Source organism: Mustela putorius, unplaced genomic scaffold (assembly GCF_011764305.1).
Source record: "Mustela putorius furo isolate JIRA1106 unplaced genomic scaffold, ASM1176430v1.1 tig00000592_pilon_pilon_pilon, whole genome shotgun sequence".
NCBI lineage: Eukaryota > Metazoa > Chordata > Mammalia > Carnivora > Mustelidae > Mustela > Mustela putorius.
The window spans coordinates 6223791-6233642 of NW_025421426.1; the positions used below are offsets into that span (position 1 = coordinate 6223791).

Here is a 9852-nt window from a genome sequence, read left to right on the forward strand (position 1 = left end):
GGCCCACACATTTTCTAAGTCTTCACAGTTTATAAAATTGGAATCTGTTGCTAACAGTTTAAGGCTTTCTGGCTTCCTTTAAAAATGGGAAGCTCCAACCATGCTGGGAGTAGCCACTCTACTATGATAACGTTATGGGAACAGAAGGGAATGTGGGAAAGTGAAAATCTGATCACTAACGCATTAGATTGAGGGGATCATGGGTAAATTTGTTTCTGGTTGGTTTGTTGCATGGGTCTGGGGGAGGCACCATTAGCACCACATTTCAGGCCTGGGGAACTTTCCCTTTCTCAGGCTTTGCTGCTGCAGTCAACCCCAGAAGTGCTAGCTGCACTTCTAGCACATCTGAAAAGCTCACCCATACACTAGGCCACCACCAAGCCCTTTTCCCCCTTCCCAGCCCAAAGGTGGAGGCTTTGCGCCCACCCGTTGGAGAAATGTGTGGCCCCAGCGCCCCCTGCAGACACAGGCTGGAGCTGCAAGTCCTGGATGGGACGCCAAGCTCCATCCTTCTGGACTATTGCACCACAATGAGGACTGAGGCCGGCAAAATCTAGGAGGAAAAAGGAAAAGAAGAAGATTAAAAGAAACTAAAAACTGGGGCGCCTGGGTGGCTCAGTGGGTTAAAGTCTCTGCCTTCGGCTCGGGTCATGATCCCAGGCTCCTAGGATCGGGCCCCACATCAGGCTCTCTGTTCAGCAGGGAGCCTGCTTCCTCCTCTCTCTGCCTGCTCTGCCTACTTGTGATCTCTGTCTGTCAGCTAAATAAATAAAGTCTTTTTTTTTTTTTAAGATTTTATTTATTTGACAGACAGAAATCACAAGTAGGCAGAGAGGCAGGCAGAGAGAGAGGAGGAAGCACGCTCCCTGCTGAGCAGAGAGCCCATGCGGGGCTAGATCCCAGGGTCCTGGGATCATGACCTGAGCTGAAGGCAGAGGCTTTAACCCACTGAGCTACCCAGGCGCCCCAATAAATAAAATATTAGAAGAAAAAAAAAGAAATAAAAGAAAGAAGCTAAAAACCCTGGGGCTAATAATACATTATATGTTAATAAAAAATGAAAAAATTAAAAAAAAAGAAACTAAAAAATAAGCGTTTGAGAAGCTCTTTTCATGTTCCAAGCAGAGTTACAAATGTTCCTTTACTCCTCAAAATATCCCCAAACGGTGGATCCCATTAATGTCCTGATTATTCAGACAAAGTGAGGTTCAGAAATGTGAATCGTTTATTTTAAAATTTAATTTTAGTTAACATACAGTGCAATACTGGCTTCTGAAGTAGAAAGAGATGTGAATCACTTGCTTAAAGACTGCATGGTTAAATAAAGGGCAGAGCTAGGATTCAAACCCAGGAAATCTAATTCCAGAGCCCATGTTTGTTGTTAATATTTTTTATATTATCATACAATAAGGTTGACTTTAGTTTTTCTTTTGGTGTACAGTTCCACAGCCTTTAATAAAGGTGTAAATTCATGTAACCATCGCCACAATAAGGACACCCCTCACTTCCTTGTGCTATTCCTTATTCTCACACCCCCTGCCCATCCTAACTCTGGCAACCGCCAGTAATCTGTTTCCTATCACGGTAGTTTTTCCTTTTCGAGAATGTCAAATAAATAGGATCACATGGTGTGTAACCATTTGAGACCGGCTTCCCTCTCTTGGCATGTGTCTTGGGATTCATCCAAATTATTGCCTGCATTGCTGGTTCATCCCTTTTTGCCTGGAACAGGGGAGGGGGGAGATGGTTATAACTTATTGAACACTTAACCCCTGCCAAGTGCTACACTAAGCATTTTGACATATCTCATTTGATCCTCACAGATTCCCAAGAGGAAGGTAATATTATACCCATTTTATAGATGGGAGATCTGGAGCTAAGAGCTGGCTGTATGCCTGGAGCCAGGACTAATCCCAGACTCAGAACCATTTATAAAATTGCTCCGTTCCCGGCCAACAAAGAGTGAGGTACAGGGGAGACAATACTGCCTCCTGCTTGAATTCTGGAAGATGATCTGTGAATCCCTTCTCTTTCTCCACAGCTTTCCAGAAATGCTTGTGATCCCATTTACGCAGCTGGTGAGGATCTGAAGCAAAAGCTCTTGCAAGACAATAGAGCACAGAAATTAGGAGCCCAGGATGAAGTTCATATCCCAGCTCTCACTTCCAAAGTGTGTGACCTCAAGTAAGTTGCTAAGCCTCCCTGAGTCTCAGTTGTCCAGTCTTTAAAATGGGATAGTAAGGGGCACCTGTGTGGCTCAGTCAGTGAAGTGTCTGCCTTCGGCTCAGGCTGTGTTCCCAGGGTTCTGCGATCAGCACCCACATTTGGCTCCCTGCTCAGCAAGGAGTCTGCTTTTCTCTTTCCCTTTGGAGGTCCTCCTGCTTGTGCTCTCCTGCTCTCCCTCTTTCTCTCTTCGTCAAATAAATAAATAAAATATTTAAAATTAATTAATTTTTAAAATTGGGACAGGAACAAGCAGGGTTGAGGTATAGATTAAAAGAGATAATAAATAACAGAATATTACACACGGTAAACACACAACAAACACATTTCTTCTTCTTCTTGCAGTTCCCCAACAGAGACCTCTTCCCATTTCAACATGACAGGAAGATTTGTTTATTCACTAGATAGGAACTGTGTCCTTACTATTTGCTAGGTCTTGGGCTAAATGCTTTGCAGACATGAGTTTATTGAACCTTACAATTCTCTGAAGTAGATATTGTTATGAACCCCATTTCACAGATAGGGAAACTGAGGCTTGTAGAGGCAAAGTTATTTGCCAGATCCCTCAGCTTGGAGGACAAAGAAGTAAAGTGACACTGAAGCATCAAATGTTTGGTAGGGTGGGGGCGCCTTCATGGCTCAGTGGGTTAAAGCCTCTGCCTTCAGCTCAGGTCATGGTCTCAGGGTCCTGGGATCGAGCCCTGTATCGGGCTTTCTGCTCAGCAGGGAGTCTGCTTCTTTCCTCTCTCTCTGTCTGCCTCTCTGCCTACTTGTGATCTCTGTCTGTCAAATAAATAAATAAAATCTTTTAAAAAATGTTTCGTGGGACTGAAGCTAAGACAGGATGCGGAGTTTGAACATTCAAGACCTATCATTGGCCCTGGAGCTCAGGGAAGCAGCAACAGCAAAAAGCCAAGAAAGGACTAGATTGGAGGCCCCCAGCTGGTGGGCATTTGGGGCCACTTCTGAACTCAGAAGGATCTCACTGACAAGGAAGTCCAGCGAAAGCATGGGAACTTTTCATTTAAACTTTTAAGAGCCAGAAATTGAGTCCTTCCTAAGTCCACTAGACAGCATATACATGACTGACTGCCATTAAGCCAAAGTTACAAAGTCAAGGGCAAAGCTGATAGGGTTCAAGTCCTGGCTCTGCTACGCTTCCCAGCTGTGTTGACTTTAGGCAAGTTGTTTGACCTCTCTGAGACTGTTGCTTCCATTGTCAAATGAGATTAATAATACAAACTACCTCACAGGGTTGTCAGAAGAATGTTTCATTACAAGTAAAGGACTGCAATTAACACATAGTAAGGGCTTGATAAGTATTAGACCTTGTTTTTATTCCTGATGATTATCTGATTATTCCTCCAAGGGCAGGTTTATAAAAGAGAGAAGTAGATCATGGTAGGACCTGGAAAGCACATGACCTGCCAAAAGGGATGGATGTTACTCAGCCACAGTCATTGTTATGAGGCAGGAAAATGGTTCCACTGGGGCCAGACCTTCCAGTTCTCCACTCAAAGCCACACTGGCCTCCTTTCTGCTCTAAACACAGCATCCAGCAGGCATATCCTGCCTCAGGGCCTTTACACTGGCCTGGAATTCCACTGATACACCATTCACTCCCTGATCTATTTCAGCTCTGTACTCAACTATTCACCTATGCATTTCCAATTCTATTCCTTTTTCCTACTGTTTTGAGTTTTCCACATTGTATTTATCATTTTTTAAAAAGACTTATATATTTATTTGACAGACAGAGATCACAAGTAAGCAGAGAGGCAGGCAGAGAGAGAGGAGGAAACAGGCTCCCCTCCCCACCCAGCAGAGAGCCTGATGCGGGGCTCGATCCCAGGACCCTGGGATCATGACCTGAGCTGAAGGCAGAGGCTTTAACCCACTGCGCCACCCAGACGCCCCTGTATTTATCATTTAATAACATACTATTATTGTTTTATACTATTATAATATAATTATACTATACTATAATATAATAGTATTATTATACTATTATTGTTTCATACTATTATTGTTCTTCCTTTCACTGGCAAGTTAATCTTCTACACTGGCAGTATTTTTTCTCCACTATTGTATTCTCAGCACCTAGAATGGAGTCTGGCACATGGTAGGTACTCAATAAATATTTATGGAATGGGTTGTATCTTCATGCTACCAGTTCATGAGTAATAGTTCAAGGAATCATTTGGTCATTTTTGCTTTATTGAGCACCTACTGTATGCAAGGAATAGCTCTGGAAACTCCAGAGGGTGCAGAGAACAGAAAATACTCCTTGTCCTAGCAGAAGGGAGTAAGTTGGGAAGGGAAAAGAAGGGACTTTGGAGTCAAACAGGTCAGAGTTTGTGACCTAATTGTCTCACACAGAACTGGGGAAACCATACCTCTCTGAACCTCACTCCCTCATCTGTGCAGTTGGGATAAGAATCATGTTCTCTCCTCACTGGGCTGTGTGATGAGTAACAAAGTTTGCATGTCAAGTGTCTTAACACAGCCCAGCCACAAGGCAAGTGTGTGATTCATTCTTTCATTTAGCAAATAGTGAGTGGCCTCCCACATACCAGGCACTGTGCCACTTGTGGAGGGGCCACAGACAAAGAAGGGGAAGTTGCTATATACATGGAGTCCGGGTTTAATGGGGGTGGAGGGTTGAGGGGGGGCACCAACGATAAACAAATATACTATATAAATATACCTACAGTGTGTGCGTATGTGTCACTTAAGCAGTGATAAATACTTTGAAAAAAAAATACAAGGTGAGGGAACAGAAGGAGAAGGGAATATTATTTTAGATAGGTCCCCTGGAAAGGTGACATTTGAATAAACACACCTGACTGAGCCGGGGGAGGGAACCATGCAAAGATCTGAAGAGTCTAGGATTGATTGGTTGATCCGAGGGGAAGTAGCAAGTGCAAAGATTCTGATGTGGGAGTGATTGTCAAGTGATGGAGGAAGAGTTTGGTGGCTGAAAGTGATGGAAAGAGAAAGGGATAGGTCAGAGATTAAGACAGAGGAAATAGGGAAGGCCAGACTCTGGTTTTTACTCCGAGTGAGGTGGGGACGTGCTGGAGGGTTTTGAGGATGGTGGCATGATCTTTGTTTTCCAGCACCACTCTAGCTGCATAATAGATCATAGAGGGGGGTGGTAGTAGCAAGACCAGTAATGAGAGCTTGGAGGATAGTTTGGATGAGCAAAGTGGTAGCAACGTTGGAACAAATTTCAGGTTTTGAAGGCAGAACCAATGGGAGTGGATTGTTTCACGCATGCAACAAGAGCCAAATGTGAATTCCCCAAATGTTCTACGTGAGCAACTAGCCCGAAGGTGTCAATACCAAAAGAAACGGCTGTGGGAGAGGCAGCTTTGATGGGGGAAGAGGAGATCAGTTTTCCAAGTTTTTTTTGTTTTTTTGTTTTTTTTTTTTTTAGATTGAGAGCATGAGCAGGGAGGAGGCTCAAACAGGACCTTGAGATCATGACCTGAGCCCAGATGCTTAACCAACTGAGCCAGCAAAGCACCCCTCGTTTTTGAAGTTTCAATTGAATGCATGAAGGGGAACACAAACCTAGAAATGTAGGCTGGGCCCCCAGTTTTGAATGCCCTGACAGATTCAGGAAGGTCAGTGGGCTGGTACAAGTTGGTATTTATGTCAAGACCATTATAGTGGAGCTCTGGATTTATTGCTGGATCAATTACCCCCAAAACTAGTGACATTAAAAAACATTTTATCTTTTCTGTAGGTCACTAATCCAGGCACAGCTTGAATGGGTCTGGTTTCAGGGTCTCTTGAATGTATGAAAACGCCAGTGGGGAAGGAGCTGCATTCCTTAGCAGGGCTTGGTTCCATGCACATGGTTGCCTCGACCCCACCTTGTTACATGGACATTTCCCATGGACAGCTTGCTTCATCAAAGCCAGCCAAGGAATAAAACAGGTATGAATCGAACTAGCAACAGAACAAATTTTTTAGTCAATTCTCCAGGGACTTACCCTTTCATGTTTTCTGTTCATTTTAAGCAGTAAGTCCAACACACTCAAAGGGAAGGAGATCACATGTGGAGTCAATAGCAGGCTCTAGCTTAGAAGGCACAATATAAATGGCCCAGTGTGAAATTCCATCTTTCCTGAGTGAGACAATCTTATATTAAAATTGAGGCAGGGGAGAATGGTAAGAGTTAGATGAAACTAGATTGGCCATGTATCTTAGACCAATCTAGAATTTTCCATGGCTAAACAGTATAAACATGTAAATCAAATATAGCCCTAATCACATATACTGATCTCATGATCACTGGACCCGTGCTTTAGTGTACTTAACTGTTTAGAAATGCCTGCAGAATGTACAAGTGTGTGATCAGCCCTCCATTTTCTCTCTGCCCCTGGAGTTTGACCCCTGTAGACATGATGGTTACTGATTCTCCATGGTTCATGTTTACCTCCATTAATCAAACACAAGAGCATTTTTGTTTTAAGAATTTTATTTTCTCTCTCCAGATAGGAATGATACAAACTAAAAATGTTTACCAAGTTTAACCATAATCCTGGATTCTTCAAAATGGGCACAGGCCTCTAGACAGTCCTCAGGTTACATAAAACCTTTTTGAGACAGATTCAACCAGAACTATCACTCTTTCTCAGGAAAGCACAGGATCAATCTTTTCCAAGACTTGGGACCAGCTCCATAGTTGAGAAATTCCTTAAAAAAAAAAAAAAATACAATCAGTATTTAACTCTGATGTAAAAAGCTACTTGTTTGGGATATATATCCTACTCGTCTTAAATTTTCCCCTCCTGTTTTACACACCACTTGAGAAGTGGGTTCCCAGGTTACTCCCCAGCAGGCAAACTCAGTACGTCTAATGGGGGAACATTTAATCACCTTTTTTAAAAAAGATTTGACAGAGCGATCACAAGTAGGCAGAGAGAGAGGAGGAAGGAGGCTCCCTGCTGAATAGAGGACCCAGGACCCTGTGATCATGACCCCAAAGGCAGAGGCTTTAACCCGAGGACCCAGGACCCTGTGATCATGACCCCAAAGGCAGAGGCTTTAACCCACTGAGCCACCCAGGCACCCACATTTAATCACCTTTAAAGAGGGCTGATACTTAGATAATGCCATTTGCAAACCTCACCTGCCGCAGGTCAGAATGAACCAAGCTCATCAGGCTGCATCTACGTATGGTCCTGTGGCTCACAGGGTTCCTAACCTGTAGAAAGTTAGCAGGTAAAACAAGGTAAGGAACCGGATTCCTGGTGGGGAGAAAACCAACCAAGCCCAAACACCACTTAAACACTTGAAACACACACACGGCAGAAGTTAGTGGTGCGCAGAAAACAGAGACGTCATCTCTGGGGCCAATGCATCAGACAAAACACTGGCTAAAGGTTCAGTTAGATCAACATGGTCGATCTGATGGGGAAAAAAGTTAGGTCATCAATTGCAATGGCCAAATTTGAGTTAGAGCAGAACACAAAGGGCACAGACAGTCCCGTATTTAAAATAGGCTACTGCCTGGCTGGTTCCGAAGAGCATGTGATTCTTGGTCTTGGGGACAGGAATTAAAGCTTCACGCTGGCTGTAGAGATTACTTAAATAAACTTCAAAATAGGAGTTGTTATCTCTATTTTCCAGATCCCGTGTATTCAGCCACATGGACATCACTCACCAACATCTCATTCCTGGTCTACTCGAAGTCTGCTTTCAGCCAACAGTAACTCTAAGATGAAAAAACAAACATGAGTTCCCATCAGCTAGATGCTCAAGGGAAGTGAGGGACAAAGGAGCTGCTCAAGTTGGCATATCAGACAGAAACTGGCTTAGGAAAGTTAGATCAACATGGTCGATCTGTCGGGGAAAAAAGTTCAGTCATCATATATGCCAGTAGGAAAAGCTCCTGTTCACAGGTGTTACTGTCCTGCCCTTAAGGTGCCATTCCTGGACTCAAGCAAATTAAAATGGTACACAGCTGAGAATTGGTGGTTGGGTCAACCAAAACCACAAAATTTAGCTTTCCCTTAGGAAAAAAAAAAAAATCCTCACGTGGGGTGCCTGGATGGCTTGGTCAGTAGAGCACGTGACTCTTGATCTTTAGGTTGGGAGTTTTACACCAGATATGGTGTAAAGTACTTAAAAAAATTTTTTTTAATTAAAATATTCTCTTTTGTAGAGGCCACTTTTAAGCAGTAGGATCGAGCAAAGGAAACCGGAATGAAGTTACCTGGGCCCATAGCAACCACCTGGTTGAAGGCAAACAAGACCTTTAAGGTGACCCAGCTCAAAATATCTGTAGGCCCTAGATGACGGATGGGCTACTTAAAACTGAGCACAGGTACCAAAGAAAGAAAATTCCATTCGTTCCCCTCCCTTCCCGCCTTCCCCCTTCATTACAGCCCCCAGCTATGGCCTGGCAGTTTAGCCAAGAACATCTCTTGTTCTGCCTCTAGTAAATTCTTTCATCCACCTGCCCGCGCCGCCAGCCTCTGCTTGGAAACGTCAAGTATGCTCAAGAAAACGGTTTTACTAAAAAAAAAGACCTCACAAAGGATCCAAAAATGTGCTTTCGGGGGCACTCAAGAGACATTTAAAGAATTAATTATCTATTCACTTTAAAGAGATTTTCCCACCCTGGGGAATTCGTTTTCCTAAATCTGTTTTCACCGAAGTCTAAAAGATACGTTAGAACCGTGATAAAATGAAGCGTCCTGCGCACCTTACTTACAAGTAAAATTAGCTACGGCTGAATCTGCATTTTTTCCCTCCAGTTTGCCCAGCACACGAAGAAGCTCCCAGACCACGCGTTTCCTACGACAGGCCAGGATCCAAATGCTTACGCCGGAGATCAGGAGACAAAAGGCTGTAGAGCTCTACGGGGGGCTCTCTTGAGGACCCAGCAGCGACCCCCTCCTCTGGGATCCATTCTGTACCCTCGGATGGCGCCGACCTGCGAACCAACAAAGAAAGGGTATCCATCGCCATCTTCTCACGGTTGGGATCGGAACATGGCGGGGCCTCCTGAGGCCGGTGTGATCAGAACTAACTGGCAAATGTTCAAAGACATCAGCATTGTCGATCTGATGGGGAAAAAAGCGAAATCATCATTTACACCGGCCAAGGACCAGGTCCGCACGGAGGCGCGGATTTTTCCAATTTTCATTGGTTTCCCCGACGCCTATTTAGGGTCAGAGCAGAGGGAGTCAGAGGGAAAAGGAGGAACAGAGATCTTGAAAGGAGAACAGCAGTATCTCCACTCACCACATACAGCAGCAAATGCGGGTTGCCGGGCACCCCACCACAGCTGACGAGGCGAAGGAGCCGAAGACGCAAAAGAAAGAGAGGAGGCCCCGACTTCTCTTATATAACCAGGGGAAGCTCTCGCGCCTGCGCACTGCACTCGAGGCGCTTCCCCTTCCGTCCCACGGCACGCGGGGCCCTCTGGGAAATGTAGTTTCCGAGCCGCCCGGCCCCAGGCGATCTAATGGTTGTCAAGGCCTCTCTAGCCCCTCCCCCTTCGCCGTACACTCGGGGCCACCGGGGCTCGTCGGCCTCGCCGCCATGTCGCACTTCGCACGCACTAAGTCGCCTGCCGGGTTCCCCCTCCTCCGGGGCGGGCTGAGGCCT

At 44.9% G+C, this 9852-nt stretch overlaps 1 long non-coding RNA gene and 3 other non-coding genes across 5 annotated transcripts; all 4 read right to left on the reverse strand.

Moving 5' to 3' along the window:
• Positions 1-6694: 6694 nt before the first annotated feature.
• Positions 6695-9806, reverse strand: LOC101683036. Of its 2 annotated transcripts, none has more exons than XR_006607352.1 (5): positions 9487-9806; positions 8945-9175; positions 7901-7951; positions 7367-7441; positions 6695-6930 (listed from the first exon to the last, which is right to left on the reverse strand). It is a non-coding gene; the product is annotated as an uncharacterized LOC101683036 (long non-coding RNA). The 2 variants fall into 2 exon arrangements; XR_006607351.1 differs by having other exon boundaries at positions 8954-9175; positions 9487-9727.
• Positions 7589-7682, reverse strand: LOC123392638. The gene has a single exon (XR_006607389.1). It is a non-coding gene; the product is annotated as a small nucleolar SNORD12/SNORD106 (small nucleolar RNA).
• LOC123392639 lies at positions 8027-8117 on the reverse strand. Its single transcript, XR_006607390.1, has one exon. It is a non-coding gene; the product is annotated as a small nucleolar SNORD12/SNORD106 (small nucleolar RNA).
• On the reverse strand, positions 9252-9343 carry LOC123392637. Its single transcript, XR_006607388.1, has one exon. It is a non-coding gene; the product is annotated as a small nucleolar SNORD12/SNORD106 (small nucleolar RNA).
• Positions 9807-9852: the final 46 nt, after the last annotated feature.